Source organism: Nannobrachium achirus (assembly GCF_963921795.1).
Source record: "Nannobrachium achirus genome assembly, chromosome: 17".
Classification (NCBI taxonomy): domain Eukaryota; kingdom Metazoa; phylum Chordata; class Actinopteri; order Myctophiformes; family Myctophidae; genus Nannobrachium; species Nannobrachium achirus.
Window position 1 is genome coordinate 46,745,185 of NC_137824.1, and position 20,963 is coordinate 46,766,147.

The 20,963-nt window shown below is 42.1% G+C and overlaps 1 protein-coding gene and 1 long non-coding RNA gene across 2 annotated transcripts in view; both read left to right on the forward strand.

Annotated features, from left to right (window-relative positions):
- Positions 1-20,963, forward strand: part of diaph2 (diaphanous-related formin 2) — a 765,099-nt gene that overhangs the window by 553,393 nt on the left and 190,743 nt on the right. The gene's annotated exons all lie outside the window — the stretch shown is intronic.
- On the forward strand, positions 4,315-5,474 carry LOC308301528. The gene is made up of 3 exons (XR_013962891.1): positions 4,315-4,553; positions 4,667-4,795; positions 5,385-5,474. It is a non-coding gene; the product is annotated as an uncharacterized lncRNA (long non-coding RNA).

The following is a 20,963-nucleotide window of genomic DNA, read 5'->3' on the forward strand; positions in this document are numbered from 1 at the left end:
AGCAGTCATGGAAAGGAAATATATGCACATATATGATATTATATGTGACATATATGAAACATATATGTTGCATATATGCCATATTCAGGGTAATATATGTTCATATATGTGGATATATAGGAACATATATGTGTCATATATGGCTTATATATATCAACATATATGCCACAGTCATGGTCATATATTTGCATATATGTCATACATAATGTCTCATATATAGCTCATATATGTCTGACCTTATGCATATATGTCATATATAATGCCTCATAAATAGCTCATATATGTCTGACTTCTTGCATATATGCCATACATAATGCCTACATCTCACTTTTATTTGCAAAATAATTGCGACCGTCAGGTCGCAGTTACTGCCAAAACCTCCACCGGCTGTCTGTCAGTCAGTCAGTCAGTCAGTCAGTCAGTCAGTCAGTCAGTCAGTCAGTCAGTCAGTCAGTCAGTCAGTCACGTCACACTTTTCCCCAACTCATATCTCCGCCACCGTTGCCCCAATACATGCCAAACTTTGCACATATACTCCTTGCCTGCCAATCCACAACCTCCACCCCTCCAGGGACCCCAGGAGCTCCAGGGACCCCCAGGGACCCCCCAAAAAGTAAAAAATTACCAAATGCCGTAACTCGGGCTAGGAGCGACCGGGAGAGCCGGGGCCGGTACCCACGCGTCCGCCTCGGTGGCGCCAAAAGAGCCATGAATCTGTCCCATATAGCGCCACCATCAGGCCCAACACATTTTTGGACACTGCTCCTACAGATTTTGCCCTAAAATCACGCACATCGGTACACAGTATGTCTACACTCATCTCATCAACATGGATCTGTCCCATATAGCGCCACCATCAGGCCGATTTTTTCAAACACATTTTTGAACACTGCTCCTACAGATTTTGCCCTAAAATCACGCAAATCGGTACACAGCTAGTACACTCATGTCATCAAAATGGATCTGTCCCATATAGCGCCACCATCTGGCAGATTTTTTTCAAACACATTTTTGGACACTGCTCTTACACATTTTGCCCTAAAATCACACTGCGACCTGACGGTCGCTTATCTCCCGATTAGGGAGTCTTACTGGTGTGCATATAATTTTTATATAACACAATTTATCATAGTACTTTTTTCTACTTAATGCAGGTCACCCCGGTTGCTGGGGGGGCGAGTTATGGCATTTTTAGCGTGCTGCAGTGGCAGGGGTCCACCACTAGGTGGCGGTCTACAAATGGTTATTTCTGCGCCGCCGAGGCGGACGCGTGGATACCGGCCCCGGCTCTCCCGGTCGCTCCTAGGCCGAGTTACGGCATTTTATGTGCACTGCAGTGGAGGGGGTGCTCCACTAGGGGGTGCAATCACTTTTGGATCTGTTCTGGAGCAGCCGGAGTCGGTGGCCCCCCGGGAATTCCCCATGAGCAGCCCTGTTGGGGTGGTCATTAGGTCATTTTTGCACTTTTTGGCAGCTGGAACAGGGGGTCCCTGGAGCTCTGGGGGTCCTGGGAGGGGTGGAGGTTGTGATTTTCCAGGCAAGGACTGTGTGTGCAAAGTTTGGCATGGATTGGGGCAACGGTGGCAGAGATACAAGTTGGGGAAAAGTGTGACGTGACGGACAGCCGGCATTTTCACCTGACGGGACCAACTACATCGGACTCAATGTCAAAAATCAAGTCAGAATAAGTGTATTTTATCTGAAAAAATATATAATTGATGCTGTGTGTTTTTTTCTAATATAAAATTCTTATGTAAAATAACATACATATTTATTAATATAATTATAGGCTATTAATTATATTATTAAAATTATTTATAGTATGTATTATAATTATAATAGGGGTAATAATTATTGTTATTATCATTATCAATCAATTTATTATCTAATATAATCTTTGCATAAGTGTTCATCACATGAGAAACAATGCATTGTTGCATCAGCAGTTACAGGGTTAAGTTCCCAAACTTGGTTAGACCAGTGACATCACACAGTGCTTTGAAGTTCCTTGCAGACTGAAACTGGATTGAACCGGTTTGTTTGAATTGCTTTCAGTGACTCACTGCCACTGCCAGTGAGTGTGAGTGCAGGCTGAAGGCTCTCTCATGGACTAAATTTAAAAATCTCCTTTGGGTAGGTGAAATTTTAACAATACCACTGGATAATGTAACTGTTACATGTATGTTAAGAATGTTGTCTGTGGTGTTTCCTGAAGGGCCCTGCTAACCAGTAGACAAATACAAAGCTAATGCTAACTGATGCTAAAGTTGTTACAGTACATCCTAAAGGAACTTAATGTTCCAACTGTGTTGAATAGCTTATACTATGCCCTTTTGATAGAAGTGGTAGTTTTTTTGTTTTGTGTTATCATAGGTGCTGCTGTGTACTGTAGTATGTGTGGCTAACATTAGTTAGCAACTGTTCCATGTTAGCAGTTCCATGTGTTGTTTGTAGCTAGCTAGCTAATGTCAATTTGCTAGTTGTTCAATGGTAGCAGAGAGTGTACAAATGGAACCAAACAACCCCTAACAGGTTAATTTGGTTCCATTTGTACACTGTTAGAGTTAAGGGGAGACCTTGACATTTTAATCTGTTGTTGACTGTTAACCATGCAAGCCCCCAAAATAATCACATTTGAACTGTATGGGGACCTCCCAAAATATTCACATTTTAACTGGGGACCCTCCACCCACCAAGCACTTGGACTGCTATTTTCACATTTGTTGCCTCTTGTTATATCAGCTGACAATTTGGCCAATGTTTGACCAGTTTTTATTTAGTGTTGTTTATTTTAGATGTTAGATCTTATAGTGGAGCTGATGTTAACACCAGCCAGACAAAATGACACACATCTGACAGAGTGTCAGATTCTGACACTCAAAGGAGGCATGTGCTTGATCCATCATCATGTGTCAGATAATTTCATTTCATTTCTGGAATCAAATTGGTTTAATTAATTGATAACGTGTGTGTGTGTGTGTGTGTGTGTGTGTGTGTGTGTGTGTGTGTGTGTGTGTGTGTGTGTGTGTGTGTGTGTGTGTGTGTGTGTGTGTGTGTGTGTGTGTGTGTGTGTGTGTGTGTGTGTGTGTGTGTGTGTGTGTGTGCACACTGTACAGTAGGAAGAGTCCTTCAAGGCGTGTTAAAGAGGACTACGCAAATCACTGCCTTGTTTCCATACCTGGCCGATCCCTAGGGCACTTTGGGCTATGTAAGTACACAATACAAGTCTAACTTCTTTACTCCTCACTCCTGGAATTGCTCGAAAAGACAAGAGTGAGATTTCAACTAAATTTCAACACATTTTCTATATGCTGACCCTTTCTCCTAACCCCAACAAGTTGATCGCCACAGATGTCAGACCTGTTGACCTTGATTTTAGCAATTCTCCAGACAAGGGCATGTGTTAAGTTTTTTAAGGAGAAAAAAATAAAACACGTTCTTGTTTTTTTAGGAGCATCCAGTAGATGGGAGTGGGTTTCTTGCATGGAGAGTGAAAACACTTCAAAACGAAGCCTCAGAGGGACAAAAGAAGAGAAGAAACACTCAGCCACTGACAGGTATGTGATTTTGATTATAGTTAGAATTTCACATGTTAAATAATTTTTTAATGTGCATAGGCCTATAGTGCATTTTTGCTACTGTGGTGGGCATCGCAAGGGGGTCCAGTAAAAAGACAAGTGGCCCTCTGGTGTAAGGGGTAAAAACTGTCTCAACGTTTTTGAGAAACTAAACCCAACATCACATTGTAGCAAATCGTGTGGGTGCCCACTAGGCCACTTGTTCCCAAGCAGTGGGTCGGGATCCATATGTGGGTCGCAGACACATTTTTTAACAGCCCTTATATTTGTATAAAAAGTAGTTCGTGAAAATGGCCTAAACTAGTGAAAACAGCAGATCTACAAGCTCACAATGCGTTGCACCGCATTGTGAGCTTGTAGATCTGCTGTTTTCACTAGCTTGGGTCCTGGGCAAATGTCTAATTTCTCTTGAGCTAATAGTTTGGGAACCACTGCTCTAAGCCATGGCCCATTGGTCAGAACTAGTCCCAAGTTTGATTTTAGCAATTCTCCAGACAAGGGCATGTGTTTAGTTTTTTAAGGAGAAAAAATAAAACACGTTCTTGTTTTTAGGAGCAGTATTACAATCCAGTAGATGAGAGCGGGTTTCTTCAGCTAACAACAGAAACCCAGTGTCTTGAGGGCATCGCACTGATGATGGTCAAGGAGAAGATGAAACAGACCTTCACCCATCGCCAAACAATGGTTCATGACCCAGTGAAGTCCTCTGAAATATTCACCACCTTAACAAGATTTCTTGACATTGGAGGAATGGTATGTCGCTCTTGAACTGTCTTGCCTTACAGTCAAACTGAAATGAAAAATGACTTTAAACAGATCACATCCATGGTCATAGGGTGAACCCATTAAAATGTATGCCATGTTGTCTGTATTCCATCCTGTCTGCAGATACAGGATTTCAGTCGCTCACCCAGACAGGCGACCATGTAGATCTGCTTCATAACGCTGAATCCACAACAGAAGAACTGGAAAATGGTACGCTGGAATTAAAGGAATAATACCAATGGAAAAGGGGATAGTTTTGAAACCAAAATGTAAACAGATTTTAGTAAAAATGTCTTTGTTTCCCCCCACCCTTGTATTTTCAGGATGGGACAGTGAGATGTCCTCCATCTTGCCTTATCCACCATATGCCACCCTCACCTCAAGGCCGCAACAAGAGACCAGGAAAGCTCTCAGCCCGACAAGCCATTGACCACCTTTTGAAGTTTATCTAGGTAAGGTTACAGTTCAATTTAAGTTTAAGATGGCTCACTTAGCTGTCCCTAATATTCACCCTTAAAACTATACTTTTGCGAAATTATGCGATGACCATGTTCATCTGTAATCAGCGACTGCCCTGTGATATGTGTCTGCTTCTAAATCTAAATACTGAATGAAGAAATTCAAAAACTGTCCTGGGTGTTCCCAAAAGCCTGATTAGATGCTAAAATGACAAAAAGTAATTTTGAAATTGGAATATCTCTTAAAGTTACTCTAGACCCCGGGGTGTGTTGTTATAAATATCCCCTACCCTGGCTGGGTCACCCACCATTCACAAAAAATGAAGCATAGTGTTGCAGTTGTCAATTCTGTCAGCTCATTTCTTTGTCTCACTTGAAACTTTACATTTTCTGTTTACTGGAGAGATGGGGAGAGAAGGTTGCCGTTGAACATGACAATCCCTGCTACTGAGAAAATAAATATTCCATAGCAATGGCATAGCAATGACTGTTATCAGAATATAGCGCTATTTAACACTTATTTGTTGTTACTCAACCTTTGAATATGTTGGGATTGTCATAATATTTTTCCTCTTCATTCCAGGCATTGAACACCTGCAAGCTCTACAGGGACTTGTTGAGATGGTTGGGGACATGGAGATGGCAGATCCAATGTGAAAAGTTTAGGTGTTGGCCATTGAGGTGCAAGAGCTATATCCAGGTATGTATAAATGTATTATGGATTTTACATTTTTGATGGTACGATTATAGTCCAGGTAAAAATTTGGGAGGTAGACGAACATGTTCAATATACATTTCACACTACAGTGAGAAGATTACTATCTTAACTATATCCCATACTACACTTTGTGATCTGTTAGGCCGGCTTTACACTGCCACTGAAATCTAGCCTGAATCAGATCTGAGTCACTTCAAAAGTGGAATCCGATTTTTTAAAAATAGTCTAAATCCAAACATGTCACATTCAGGTCACATGAAATCCGATTTTGAAAAACCACATCCAGAGGTAGTTTCAAATCCGATCCATATCGGATCTGAGGACATCTGACTCAGTCTGAAAGCAGCAACCACATCCACCCCATTGACTTATATGCAGGTCACATTCAAGTCACATCAAACTGGCCCAAGCGTCACTTGCTGCGCGAGCAGCGTGACCCGATCGCGGCTGTAAATTACATCATTACAGAGCGCGAGTATTTACTATTTGATTACAGCGCACTGTGCACATGAGAAAAACAAAAGAGAAGAGAGAAAACACGTGAGCTAAACAGTGAAAACGAGAGAGAAGAGCGAAACACAAGAGTAAAGAAAAGAAGAGAGAAAAACAATATTAACGTGTGTTTACTATGGTCTATTATGTCGCATTTCCTGAACGTAATCAGAACGTAATCAACCAGCGTCGACGTAGTGACGCAACGTCATGACGCCTATGTCGTTACCACGGTAACCAAAGCATACATGTCGCCGCAGGGCAGCTTTGGGCTAACGCTGTCTGAATGCACAGATCAGATCTGTGTCACTTGCAAATGCAGTGTGAAAAGTCGGGCCAAAAGATCAGATTTGAGAACAAATCAGATTTGGGCTGGATTTGACTGCAGTGTAAAGCCGGCCTTAGAGCTAGAAAGTTAAGTTTCCTTTAGGCCTGCTTTACACTGGCAGTCAAATCCAGCCTAAATCAGATCTGAGTCACATTCAGATTGGAATCCGATTGGCTTAAATGGTCACATGGAACCAATCAGATTCCAACCCGGATGTGACACAGATCTGATTCAGGCTGGGTTTGGCTGCCAGTGTAAATCTGGCCTAATTAGATCACACAATGGTCTGTTTCCAAGGTCCACTTGAAGAGCAGAAACTTTGTGAAATGTGTTAATCATGGAATCTTTGTTCACTGGCTGTGGACTCTGTGTTCTCGTTGGAACAGGTAGCCATTCACCACAGTGCTAAGAAGGACTGCAGTCGCCTGTTCCACCAGCTGTTTGACAAATTCTTCACGACTGAAGAACTGGAAGGAAGCAGTTGTCACAGGGAGGCATGGTGTTGTTCCAGAGCTCGAGGGCATATGCTGGACCCCACCAAAGTGGAAAAGATTCAAAGTAAGTTTATCTTACACTTACACGTATATTCAGATATACAGTATGATGTCACCATTGCATTGGTTATATGTGGGAAATAATGTGTCTGATACATTGTGCAGTAGTTAGTAAAGAAATGCTGCCCAGCTTCAACATGATGTTGCAGTGGTGAGAGTCTCTCCCAGTCTAGTCAAATACTTTTTAATGTAATATTGTAACATCCCCCACTGACTGAGCAAAGGACCGAACATGGGGAAAACTAGCCCCATATAGAACCTCACTCTCCGCTGCATACCGTTGTGCTCCTCGAGATGAGGTCCTAAGCGGATATCCCTGGGCTGCAGTAGAATGCCTCCACGCCGAGGTAGAGGTTCTATCCAAAAAGTAAAGGTAGTTCCATGCTCCCAGAGTATGATTTTCCATCCCGTGGTGCATAACAGTATGCAGCAGAGGTTCTATATGGGCTAGGGGAAAACATGTTTAATGTGCTATTATAGCTAATTTCATCTTCTCTGTCTCCAATCTTACGGTATAGCACCGAAGCTGGATGGAAGGCAGTATCGGTGGACTGGTTGGACAACGCTGAGGTGATTCACCGCAAGGGGAAGAGCAGGCTGTTCTTGCCTGAGAAGACTGGGATCGTTTAGCCACCAAACTGTTATGCCAGGGTTTTTTTTTTAAAATTAATGTGGAATAACGTGCTGGGGAGGAAATGAGCGAGTGACACCTTCAACTCAACAGACTGGTGAGGAAGGCGGGCTCCGTTGTTGGGTTCTCCTTGTAGGGGGTGGAGGATTGGCCAGGGTGGAAGCTGGACACAAACTTGAAGAAATCCTCCCACCCCCTCCACCTTAAGACAGAGGATCCGATAGATTCATCTACCCAGGACGGAGATGTGAGAGACTGGGAAAGTCCTTTGTGAATGTTATACAATGAGAGAGAGACACAGCGGTCGTTTGGTCAACTGTAACTTAACTGGAATAATTGTTACTGACTGTTCCTGTGCGGCTTTGCTGGGAGTCCAGCCCATGTCACTTCTGCTTTTTTGCACTGACCAATGGACATTTTGCATTCTCTGTAAGTATGTGCCTGTATGTTAATTACTGCCCACACAAAAGGCTACCTACACACACACACACACACACACACACACACACACACACACACACACACACACACACACACACACACACACACACACACACACACACGTGTGGCCATTAATGTGCCAGGCTACAGCAGTCGATATGTCATCAGTCCAGTTTTCAAATGGAACATACAGTATCAGTGTCAGTTGAGTTCTGCTTGTATGTGAATAAATGCTAATAATGACTTCAAGATTGTGTGTTTTATTTTGTATTCCTGTAGGTATATATAGAGAGTATGGTATGTGTATCATTTAACACATATATGTACATATATGTGGTGCATATATGTGCATATATTCTACATATATATATGTGTACATACCAGTCAAAGGTTTGGACACAGCTTCTCAAACACACATTGAAAAGAAGCTGTGTCCAAACCTTTGACTGGTAGGCTATGTGCATATATCTTGCGACCATATAATCATGTGTGCATATATACATATATGTACATATATGTTTATATTCACACATATATGACATATATGACATATAGGCGGCCATTTTTTTATATGTGGCATATATGTCAAACATATATGCATGCATATATAAAAAACATATATGTTCATATATGTTTCTTCCGTGTGGGCAGTGGTGGGAAAAGTACTCGATTGTTTTGAAAAATATGTTTTTCTGAAAAACGTATGTTTCTACTGTGTATCAGTGGTGCTCAAATAGTTTAATGTCAATAGCCCTGATTTATGCCAATTTTTTTTTATCAAAAACCTCAGAAATGGAGTTAGGAGGTTTTGGCCAGACAGTGACGATATATTCAAAGATTTGCAAAGATTTGCAAGATTTTTCAAAAATAGCAGATCTACAAGCTCGCACACAAAAGCATCAAAAGTAGCAGATTATGCAAGTTTTGAGTTCTGGACGAGACGATATACGTACCGTATTTTGTTGGCCACTCATGCTTGGACCCCTCGTTTTCCGCCCTGTACACTGAGTCTGTGGGGGAAAAAAAGGTCTACAAGTTCAAAACGTGTTGCATTGCTTGCATAATGTTTGCGTATTATGACATACAGTAGGAGGACACTAGGTTTCATATGGTGAAATAGAACAATATGTTGTCTTTTGTAATGATGCATGATGTTAATGGAACCCTTCGTGGCCTGCTGTCATACATTACATAGAAACATTACAGTACATTATGTTGATTATCTATGGTGCTAGTATCTGAGGGATAAATCTATGCTTTTTTTTCTCTCTCTCTCCAATAGTAATGAGGACATGATCTGTCAAAAGCACTGGGATCTGTTTTCATTCTCTCAATGGGGATTTATAGATTTAACGCATTAAAACCTGAGGCTGAGTCTAGAAAATGTAATCCGGACAGTTTTATGAAAAACCTATGTTTCTATATCAGTGGTTCTTTTTTTTATGTGAAGGACCCCCACAATTATGTGTATTTGGCCGTGGACCCCCATCTCAAAGCAGTTTGTTCCAGGGACCCCCACTAGTAGGGCTTCATAAGTAGGGTGTCATAATCGTTTCCATGTTGAAAAATGTTCATATATTTTCAAACATTTTCAAAAACAGTGGAAATACAGTAGCAGATCTATACCAGCTCACAACAAGTACAGTATAACGTTGTCAAATATGTCAGTCATATTCTTTGTATATTTAGGTTATGTGTCATATCTGCCATGTGCAACTTCAAAGCCTACAAGCCAAACAGAAATGTAATTGTCAACGACAAATGTACACAATTAAATCGTTAATCGCAATTATTTGAGTGACAATTAATCGTCATGTAAAATGTCATAATCGTGACAGCCCTACCCACTAGCAATGATTTGAGTTAAAAAGGTTTGCTTTCAAAATATATAAAATGATGATTAAAGTGGTGAGGCGAATACTTTCCCTGTATGGTGTACTATTACATATTTTAACCATATGGTTTTGTTGGGGGGGGGGGGGGGGGGGGTTAAATCATCAGTTATAATCAGCAAATAAATCCTTAATTATTATAACGCTTTTGTTAAGTGGGGGATTCGAGGAATATCCTAAATTAAAAGAGTAAGTAGAGCAAAAGTAAAAAGGATTTAGCCTTTTTTATGTGCACACGATTAGCACAGCATTGATGGGGAACTGTAATTATGATTGGTTTTGTATGGCAGAGTGTGGATTTGAGTCCTCCGTCTGTGGAAATTAATTGAATTGTCTGCCAAAGATTTCGATTTTATTTGTTTGTTACTGTTGAGATGCTGTTGCAGTAATAATGCTATTATTCTGCTATCTAGTGCAACAAAGCGAATGCATGTTTCTTTTTTACAAGTTATTTATAATAAGTGGGATGCGGACATACATTTGTTTCCCTTCTGTGTGAAGAACGTTGGCAAACTATGGCATTTTCACCTCGAGGAGCAGTGTTGAAAGTCGTAATGTGAATGTGAAGTGCAGAGTTTGCACGTTAATCGCTCAGAAGCTTCTAGAATTCAAGTTTCCACTCTCTGTGTTGATTGTTGCAAATCGCCTTATTTGCGTCTGCCTCATTCTGACTTGCTTCTCTGGCGTCATGTAATTTGAAGCAATCTGAAAGAACCATTTGATTGTTTTGTCAGAGCAACTATATCACTTTCATTGCACGAAGCGGAGCTGCGGTAAAAGAGACTTGAGTTGAGTGTTTACCCGCTAGTCTTTAGTCTGTACCTCTGCAGGGGCGTCACAAGGAGTAGGAAAGTGGGACTGAGTTACTAGGGCCCAAGGTGGAGGAGGGGCCTTAATTATTTTATACTTTAGCTATTGAAAAATAGCAGATCTACAAGCTCGCAGCGCGGCACTCGAGTCGTGAAAATGTGTGCAAATCTTTGAATATAATGTATTTTTTAAGCGAACATTTGTAACTCAAATTTTGCTTGTGGGGGGTCCCTGGAACTAAATATTTTGAGATGCGGGTCCGTAGTAGCCAAATACATATCATTTTGGGGGTCCTTCACATGAAAAGGTTTGAGCTCCACTGACATCGAAACATAGATTTTTCAAAAAAACGTAGAAGGATTTGAAATATTCAAAGATTTTCATGATTTTTCAAAAATAGCAGATCTACAAGCTCGCAGCGCGGCACTCGGTGCCACGCTGTGAGCTTGTATATCTGCTATTTTTCAATAGTTAAAGCACAGGGGCCCCACGGTGAATCCTTGTACCCGGGGCCCAGAATTTGGTGCGACACCCCTGACCTCAGCAACAGGGTACGGCTGTGCTGTCTTCCCACTTCATCCCCTATTCACGATCAGGTGCCACCAACCAACCAGACAGATGAATAAAAAAAGAATGAACCATGCTTTTTGTTTAGCTAAAGTACATCGGACATCAAAGACATTCTCCCTATAAATGAATGCCCTGTTTTATACTTAGCATGACAGTTTTGCGCAAAGGTATAGCCAATCCAAATTAAAAAGCCGATCTTCAAGCTCACAATGTGACGTGTTGTGAGCCTGTAGATTTATGCTATTTTTGAAGCATTTTAAAATGTTTTGCATACAATGTCAATAGGGATGACCGTGTCTCTCTGGGTTTTAACCAATGAAATGAAAAGAGCTTGTGACTAGCCTAAATAACTTGGATCCATGGAGACAACAGGTTTCCACCATGACAGCAACACAATTGATTGATTGATTGAAGACTTTATAGGAAGTTTGCATAGGAAAAGGTACAGTTTCATGACGGTACAGTTCACTGGTAGAAGGTCTACTAAAAGGAGATCCTAGAAAAGACTAAGCTTATTTCCACAGGAAACCATTAAAGTATCTCATATAACATTGAATGACAGACGAATAGAACACAGTACTATGCAGTAGATATGTAAATAAAATAAAATGAAAGAACCAAAAGAAAAAAGAAAACAGTAAGTCTAAACAAACAGTAAGTATATACACATATCGTCTCTGTCGGGTGGAAACCTAATACAGCAGGGGTCTTCAACGTTTTCAGGCCAAGGACCCCTTAGTTGAGAGAGAGATGAAGCAGGGACCCCCATGACCTTTTCATAGATTCCATATAGTTTCATTGTTTGACAGCACAATCGTCAGTGTATTTTGGATTCATGTCAATTTGTGTTTTCAGATATTTAACCACATGAACCGTCAATACTTAATACACTTTCACTCTGTACTTAGTCTGCTCTTTTTCCCCTCTACACCAAAGCTCTTTGCCAAAAATAGCCCATCTACAAGCTCACAATGCCTCGCAGTGCGAGGCGTTGTGAGCTTGCTTATAGATCTGCTATTTTTGGCAAAAGTTCTCAGAATATGAACGCTAGGGTTCAAGTTGTTAATATAAAAAAGGAGACATTTTTTTTCTATCACTCAAAGATTTGGAGGACCCCCTGTAGTAACTCTGGGGACCCCCTAGGAGTCCCGGACCCCCTGTTGAAGACCCCTGTCATACAGTCAGGCCTCCAGACTAACTTTTTTCACCTACGTCCCGGGACCGTCCCAAAATACAAATTGAACCGTCCCCAAATTAATGTAATCCGTCCCAAAAAATAATAAAAAAATAATACATTATTGCAGGTCTATTAGTATTACTATTATAATAATATTTATTATTATTGTTATTGTTGTTATTATATTGTTGTTGTTGCTGGTGAAATTGGCTTGACAATCCTTTCTATTTTTATACTGTCATTTGTGGCTTCTAAAAATCTTACCTCAGCCAGTTTGCTGGTGTGATTGTCATACGGTAAACTAAAGAACCAATCATGCACGACTGTTGGAGGAATTACGGTAAAACTGGGTTTGTACTTTGTCCGTACGAACGTGTTGCGCGTTAATCTACAAGCCTACAACTAGACGCATCCTCGGGGCTTTGAGGGCTTTTAGATCGTCTATATGCTCACCGTACCGCACAACACCGTCGTACTGAAAGAAGTATAACCAGTGCCATGCTTGATCGAGTGGAGACGCGTGCACGCAGTCTGCTTTTTGGGTCCGTTGTGCTTCAGCCTTCACAGCAAGCGGTTCAGATGAACTGTAGCCGAAAATGGAGTTATTTATTATGAGCGGACCAGTTGTTTTTGAGAGTTAAATAAGAGACGATTACTGGAGAAAATAAGCCGCCACACAGCACGGGAACTCTGTGAAATGAATGCCAGCTTGCACGGCTGATTGTGATGAAGTTGATTAGACGAACATAAGTAACGTCTTGTATTTGGGAATATAGGCTATAGGTTTATAGAGATGACAAAAGTTAAACAAACCGTTGATTTAATTACAATGTGTCCTAATCCTATATTCAAACAACTGCTCGTGCTGCTCACTAAACGTAGGCTATGTGTCTGTGCTTGGTGCGTTGACATCGCGTTCCGTTTTACATTTTCATTAATAATCACAATCCAAATCATATAACGTTACTCGTGGCGAAGCAGGGGGCGGGGATGTTAAGATTTATCTCTCAGCCACAGCTTGTAGATCGGCTCTTTTCCACTAGTTGTAACCCAGATTGACAGTCTGTTCTCTGCCTCATTCTGCTGGTTAATCTCTTCAAATAGAGCAGCATTTTAGCAACTAAGTTCTACCTGAAAAGGATGATCAGCACTGCCTGTGGTAACTTCTTAAACATTCTGTTTACATCATATTCATTTTCTTTGAGTCTCATGCTGCGAGTTTGCACACCGTGGTTTGAGCAGTGACATTGATATGCGCCGTTGGCTCAAAAAAATCCTCTACGTCCCGTCTGCGTCCCAGGGGAGATTAATTTGCGTCCCAAATATATATTTTTACGTCCCCGGGACTTCGGGAGTCCCTTAGTCTCGAGCCCTGCATACAGTATGTCCAAAACTGTTGCTTTTCAGGATTCAAATTCACGCTGCGTTTGGAGCTTGTGGATCTGCTCAGTGTTCCCACGGTCATGAAATTCCTGGAAATATTTTGAAATTAGAAATATATTTTTCCAGTACTGGAAAAGTTTTGGAATTGATCAAGGGTCCTGGAAGGTCCTGGAAAAAAAAGACCTATGCATTGTTTTTGGTTACTGATTTTGCTGCCACCATAAATCGACTTTGAGGGTTCCCTGCCACGATTTTCTTAACATTTGACGTGGGCACGTGCGTGTCCATCGTGCACGATCCGCATGCACGCTAGGTCTGTTCGCAGCATGCATGCTTTATTTTTGCGACACTGCCTGTCTTTGGGCATTGCACATAGGAGTAAGAAACGTGTTATTGCGCTTGAGTTATTGTTATATAGTCCTGGAAATTGGGTTAAATATTCTGGAAAAGTTTTGGAAATTCATTGATAAAAATGTGTTGGAACCCTGTCTGCTACTTCTGATGCTTTTGTGTGACATGTAGTGTGACATTAATTTGCAAAAAGGAAAAAGAAAAACACAACCAATTAGAATATGGAGATGAGAGTGTTCTGCCCCACAGCAACGATATGATGGCACGTAACAGATATTTGCTCGTCTGCTATCATTTCACTGATCAATAGACAATTTCGGTGGTAAGCATTACATGCCAGTTGGTCACGGTAGTGGCGACATGTCTCTTCAAGGTCAGCGCTCTCTTCACAGAGTGGCTTGTATATCGTCGTTGTCGGGTGGAAACCTTGTATGTCCAAAACCGTTAGTTTTGCATTTATCATTTTAAAAAATATTTAAACTAGTGAAAACAGACGATTTACAAGCACACAACGCCTCGCACCGCGAGGCGTTGTGTGCTTGTAGATCGTCTGTTTTCACTACTTTTGTCCGACGGCCTTGTATGATGAAGCAGAGCTTTACTTTGTGAAAGAACATACCAATTTGAAACTTGGAGATATGAGGTTTCCACCCGACAACGATGATATTTATGCAGAGTTGAAGCAGGAGTTAATAAGCTGGTGCCAGGATGAATTGTACTGACTGAGCTCTAACAGGTCTTCACTTTTAGGGTCTCTGGAGCTTGAAACTAATTTTACATGTGATTGAAGGGCTGAAGTTACTGCAGTCGCACTCCTCTACAAAACCAAACCGACTTCATTCATCAAGGGTATATACAGTATGTAAGAAGAACTTGCAGGACTTAATGGACCTGCACTAATAGTGTACAGTACATGTATATATAGATTCATAGGGCTGGGACTTTGACTGATTCATTTAAATTAATTCTCACTGGACGAGTTTCAGGCGTACCGATCATACAGGTGCTCCAACCAACAGACTACAAAACCCAGAACACACCATGCTTGGCCCAGTGGATGGGAACTTTTGATTAAAAAAGAACTCATTGATTCACTCGTATACCAAAATGTGTTTAAAAAGGCTTATCTTTTATATTATAATTCCTATGCGATTAAACACTATTTTCTATTAATTCATTACAAAGCCTCTAATTAATTAGGTTATTATTTTTAATCGAGTTTGACTCTTCATATAACTCTGTATAGGTTTTATAAATATTTAACCAATGAAAAGTGAAGAGCTTTGATTTATAATAACATTGCATCCATTGGAACACAGGCTCTTTTTTTAAATTCCATTTCCTGAATAATAAACATATTAATGTCCAGGGTATCCACCCATCAGATTTTCTGTGCAGCTAGAATGATATCTACAACCTAATTAGTCTATGATTAACCGTGTATTTATTCCTCATGCTCAATTAACTGTAGAAACGTGTCACTATTGCACTGCTAGTCCTCCCTTGTAGCAAGGTTTCCCAACTACTAATTTTCTCTGGCATTAGATGACACTTATCACAAGTTGACCGAGTGATCTCTTGGCGTGTGGATAAGCACTTTACATTATGTGACAGGTTCATTCCACATGCCGCCCCCATAACCCACTCAAATGCCTGCGCTTCCCTCTGTGAGATGTCAGGTCACTCAATAACAGTATAGAAGTCTGTACGCGTAGATCCAATACTACAGTATAGAGGTCTATACCATAGATCCAATACTACAGTATAGAGGTCTATACCATAGATCCAATACTACAGTATAGAGGTCTATACCATAGATCCAATACTACAGTATAGAGTTCTATACCATAGATCCAATACTATAGTATCTGCAATGCCAAACCGTTTTGCATTAACCAGAACATATCCACCGGTTTCCGTGCGAATTTACTGTAGCATTATTTGCGGGACACTTCCGGTTAACAGCAGACATACAAGCTCACGTCGCGTCGCAGATGCAACCGTTGTGAGCTTGTAGATCACTCTCGGCTGCGGCGCCTGAAGCTGCCTGCACATTCTGCGCAATGCACGATGGGATGTTGGAAAGTTGTGGATAGACGTGGCATTTTGGCTGCAGTTCGTAAATTTATTACATTTACTTATTACAAAGGTCATCGGGAATGGGATTCGAACCCGCGACCATTGGCGGCCCGGGAGTCGACGAATATATAATTTTTTTTAATTCGGATTTTTGGAACAACATATTTTGTGATGGGGTTCGGCGGCCAAATAATGTACCCTATATTTTTTTTCAGAAAGCTGTTAGGATTTAGAAGATAGAATAGAATCAGCCTCAGGTCTTACTATGAGTCTGGACAGATGAGCCTTTTCATTTTACAATTTGGACAATGTTCGGAAGACTACTTGGGGTGCGTTGACGGCGGTCTAGGTCTCTGTACCCAATTATGACATAATTCTTGTATTACACTAAAAATAACACATGCATGCTCATGCTTCCGAGGGTCCAGAGATGAAGAATGCATTCATGACCTTCTCATTTGGTTTTATGTTGCATCTGTCTCTGTTTGCACAAAGGGCGTAGATTATTTAAAACTTGATCCTTTATGCCATGTTGGCGACAACGTTTCGGAATAAATCTCAATTCCCCTTGTAACCTTTGGCGGAATGGCAAGAGCGCTTCGTGAAAGATTGGTATTACTCGTCCATGAATCAAAAGGAAAACGGCTCCCCCCCTCATACAAATGACTGAATATAGCTCTGACATCTTCACATTACCGCGGATGATTTGGTATTGTGTGTTGCACATAGGGCTCTTTTTATGACAACCGAGGATTTGTACGTTTGTACGTGGAGGAAATGGGACAGAGCTTAATGAAATAGTTTTTAGTCTGCCCCTCGCTTAGTAGAAATGAATGTCCCTCAAGGGCCAGTATTACAGCGAAACGTAGCTATTATGTTGTAAATCTGGTAAGATTCTGATCGCAGTTGGGCTTTTCATGCCTGCCTTCTTACTTCATCTTTTGCCAAGTCACACGTTTTAAAAGTTGGGTCTGCGGTCCCCAGAGGGCCATTAGGGGGCTTTTGGAAAGGAGAGATTTTTTTTTTTATAAATGTTGTTTGCTGTTGTTTGCTATTAGAAAACTGCAGATATACAAGCTCGCACCATGGCACGAAGTGATGATATTTTTGGGGGGATTCCCGTGGGTTCCCACGGGGAGTAATTCATTTTATTAATCCCGGGATTGGGACGGGACGGGAATGAAAAGTCAACAGGAGTAGACAGTTAGGGTTAGGGTTATATAATGAAAAAATATCTATGTGATACTTTTTTTTGTCATTTCTCCTAGCCCTACCCTACTAAAAGAGAATAGACCTTGCATAGAGAGGTTTGCGAACCCTGACCTATAGATGACTTTAACTTCTTCCTTTTCATCGTGCTCTGTTCTCTCTGCCTGGCGTTGTTCACTTGTTCTTTTCTTCTTCTCCTCCTCCACACTAGGCACTTACATCAAAGTCATTTCCTAGTGTTTGCCAATGGTGTAGCCGAGTAAAGCATACAGAAGATAACTTAAAGGGGCAAAAAAAATGACATGATTTCCCTTGTGTACCACGTTACCTGGAAACAAATTGCGTACTTATATATCCGGCTTAGAGAAGTGTGGAAGCAGAGATATTTTTTTTGTTCCTTGCACCGTTAAAAGGCACCAGCAGGTCTGGCTGACAGGAGTCATTAGGATAATTTGACGTGTTTCAGAATGTTTTTCCTGAGAGGAAGGAGGGATATATAGTCGTCCTCGTCCTCCTCTCTCTCTTTCTCTTTCTTCTTGCTGCGCCCTGTTGTTCTTCTGATCCATGAAGAAATGTGTATTCAGTAGATACCGGGATTGCCTTGCTTCGTCCCCTGGAAAAAATAAATAAAAAATAAGATTTTTGTGTGTTAATTCTCCTAATGATATCCCAAAAGAATCCTGGCTTCACTCTGTTGTGGACCCCCTATAGAGACTATTAGAGGGGATGGAGGCTGCCAGTTTAGTATTTATGTATGTATTTAAAAAAAAAAAAGAAGAAGCACCAACTGACCCATAACAGTCCCTTACTTTTTTTTATAAGGAGACTTCAAAAGACATATTTACATATTTTTCTTCAGAGGCGGTTTTGTTGTTACTGTCGCCGCTCACATTGAGCCAGCACTAAATCTCCGTCTGTCTTCCTCTCATTGGCTAATGGGCTCGTAAAGGAATGATAAACTTCCTCTTAAACCCATTCCCCCCTCTCCTAATTGTTCACCTGACATTTTCGTTCCCATTATAATTACCAACAAAGCAAGTTGATGTGTTTTTGCTGGCAAGAGAGAGAGAGCGAGAGAACGAAAAATAGGGTGCGAATAGAGCCTGCTGTAATTAAGACTGTCAGTGTGTTTCAGTGGAAAAGGAACCCGCTGGTAAACAACAGCATGTCATCCACTTGGTCTTGGTGCCAATCGCTATCGATGGCTCCCGTGTAACCCTGTAACTTGCACCTACGTTTCCTACACCACCAGCCATGGTTAGTGTTACAAGTAGGGGTGTAACGATACATTTTAACTCATCGGGTGCCCACGGGTTGGCAACGCGTCAATCTCTTTGACGTCTACGTGTGCCCAACGACGCGTTTGCCGCGTTGTACAGTAAACTATACTGTACTGTAGCTACTGTACTTGGCTACCGTGGTGATGAAACAAACTCCATTTCCCAAAATGCACCGCGGGATCACATGACCGGGAAGTGCTGTCTTCTCGTTCACTGCCCTGTTTAGCTGCTGCACAAAGATGCAGTTTTCTCCTAATCTAGCTTTTAAATCACTTTCATGTTCAAAACGGCGGCCTCTTCTACCGGCCATCACACAAACGCTGTGGCTTAGAATTGATAAAAAACGGTCCTGACTGAAAGAAAAGATTTTCGCGAAATAAACAGGACATGCTTGGATTATATTTACTCGGATTCCTTTTTTCGCCAGTACCTCGAAGGTAGGTAAAATGGCGGGTTGCCATGGGCACCAGCAAATTAAATGTTGAATAATTCTGGGCATTAAATGTGTTAATAGCGATTCGATACATATCACGATACATGGTTGACGATACGATACATGGACGATATTGGTTCATTCATGGCCACTGGGTCACTCAACACACATTGAAATTAAAAATGGTGAATGATGCATTGATCATATAGTGCCTTTATCCAAGGCACTTTACAATGATTGTGCATTACATTCATCCCGTCAGACACACAGCCATGCACCGATGGCGGAGTAAACCATGCAAGGCACCAGAATTCTCATCAGGAGCAATCAGTGTAAAATGGTAAATGGTAAATGGTGCATTTATATAGCGCTTTTATCCAAAGCGCTTTACATAGATTGTGCATTACATTCACCCATTCACGCACACATTCATACACCGGTGGCGGAGGAAACCATGCAAGGCACCAACCTGCTCACCGGGAGCAATTAGGGGTTCAGAGTCTTGCTCAAGGACACTTCGACACTAACTCTGGGGGAGCCCGGGATCGAACTGGGAACCTTCCGGTTCCCAAGCAGCTGCTCTATAACTCCTGAACCACTGCCGCTCCACTTTCCCGCCGCCAACTTACCTCGAACTGCCGACGAGTGAACACTTTTTCTGAGGCATACACTGCGTCTACAGTGCGCGGGTCTAATCTATCCATTCCAGGCATCCGTCTACCTATACCCACCCCCTCTTTCACCATCGGATCACAATGACAGGAGCGTGGGGGGGGGGGGCCCATCTCTGAGGCCCCATCAGCAGAGGAGCGGAGATGTGTGATAGCATGGTTTCTTTCTCGCCCTAGACTGCCCCCCCTCCCCCCTCCCCTCCCCTCCCCTCCCCCCACCCAGCACCGGAGCCGGCGCTGCATGTGAGCTGTGATGAGAGCGGGCGCTGAACCTCCCAGTCACCAGCGCTCTCCAGCAGAGCTCCACTAATGGCGCTGACCTCACCCCTTTAACTATTGTGGCACCGCCGCTAGATTGATGTTCAGCGTCTGCAGTTTAGTGTGCATTCGCTCACTACTAGCGCACGCACGCGCTCCCACGGGCGTGCGCGTTGTCTGCAACGCGATGCGCGCGAGTGTGCGTCGCTGCCGGGGTGTTGCGCGCCCGCATGTGGAAGGGGGTGTGATCGTGTGTGTGTGTGTGTGTGTGCGCGCACGTTGCGAGTGCTTGATCCCCCCTCTGGTATCACCTTTCCAGGGGCTGATTGTCAGAAAATAAGAAGAAGAGCTGATGGTACAAGTGGTGGAATTGCTGTAAAACAAGACCGGGTTGACCCCCAGGTCACCGAGACCGCCTCCATCTTGATAGCCTCCGTATTAGCTCACTCCACCCAGGCTGCAGTGCCAGGGGCGTCACAAGGGGGGGGGGGGGGGGGGGGGGGGGGCTGAGTTACTAGGGCCCAAGGTGGAGGGGCTCTAATTATTTTATACTTTTGAAAAAAAAAAAAAAGATTGAAAAATAGCAGATATACAAGCTCACAACGCGGGCTGCGAGCTTGTACTGTAGATCTGCTATTTTTGAAAAGTCGTGAAAATCTGTGCAAATCTTTGAATATATGTATTTTTTCAAGCGAACATTTGTAACTCAAATCTTGCTTCTGGGGGTCCCTGGAACTAAATATTTTGAGATGGGGGTCCGTGGCCAAATACATATCATTTTGGGGGTCCTTCACATGAAAAGGTTTGAGCACCACTGACATAGAAACATAGGTTTTTCAAAAAAACCTTAGAAGGATTCGAAATATTCAAATTGCAAAAAAAAAA